Source organism: Suricata suricatta, unplaced genomic scaffold, assembly GCF_006229205.1.
Source record: "Suricata suricatta isolate VVHF042 unplaced genomic scaffold, meerkat_22Aug2017_6uvM2_HiC HiC_scaffold_28259, whole genome shotgun sequence".
NCBI classification, from domain to species: domain Eukaryota; kingdom Metazoa; phylum Chordata; class Mammalia; order Carnivora; family Herpestidae; genus Suricata; species Suricata suricatta.
In genome coordinates this window covers 1-771 of record NW_021874058.1, presented here as the reverse complement: position 1 = coordinate 771, position 771 = coordinate 1, and the positions used below count along the sequence as shown (strand labels likewise).

Here is a 771-nt window from a genome sequence, read left to right as displayed (position 1 = left end):
CCAACTTTCAGCTGGGCTTAAAAGATGTCATAATCTGCTGCGAACTCATAAACAAGCTACAGCCAGGCTCAGTGAAGAAGGTTAATGAGTTCTCTTTAAACTGGCCTCAGTTGGAGAACATTGGCAACTTTATTAAGGCTATTCAAGCTTATGGCATGAAGCCACATGACATATTTGAAGCAAACGACCTTTTTGAGAAGGGAAACATGACCCAGGTTCAGACTACGCTGGTGGCACTGGCAGGTCTGGCTAAAACAAAAGGATTCCATACAACCATTGACATTGGAGTGAAGTATGCAGAGAAACAAACAAGACGTTTTGATGAAGGAAAATTAAAAGCTGGCCAAAGTGTAGTTGGTTTGCAGATGGGAACCAACAAGTGCGCCAGCCGGGCAGGTATGACGGCCTACAGGACCAGGAGGCACCTTTATGATCCCCAAATGCAAACTGACAAGCCTTTTGACCAGACCACAATCAGTCTGCAGATGGGCACCAACAAAGGGGCCAGCCAGGCGGGGATGTTAGCTCCAGGGACCAGAAGAGACATCTACGATCAGAAGCTAACATTACACCCAGTGGACAACTCGACGATTTCTCTACAGATGGGAACCAACAAAGTTGCTTCCCAGAAAGGAATGAGTGTGTATGGGCTTGGGCGGCAAGTGTATGATCCGAAATACTGTGCTGCTCCCACAGAACCTGTCATTCACAATGGAAGCCAAGGAACAGGAACAAATGGGTCTGAAATTAGTGATAGTGATTATCAGGCAG

General features: G+C 46.6%; 1 pseudogene; it reads left to right on the top strand.

Annotated features, from left to right (window-relative positions):
- Positions 1-5: 5 nt before the first annotated feature.
- LOC115284964 lies at positions 6-767 on the top strand (annotated as a pseudogene).
- The last annotated feature ends 4 nt before the right edge of the window (positions 768-771 follow it).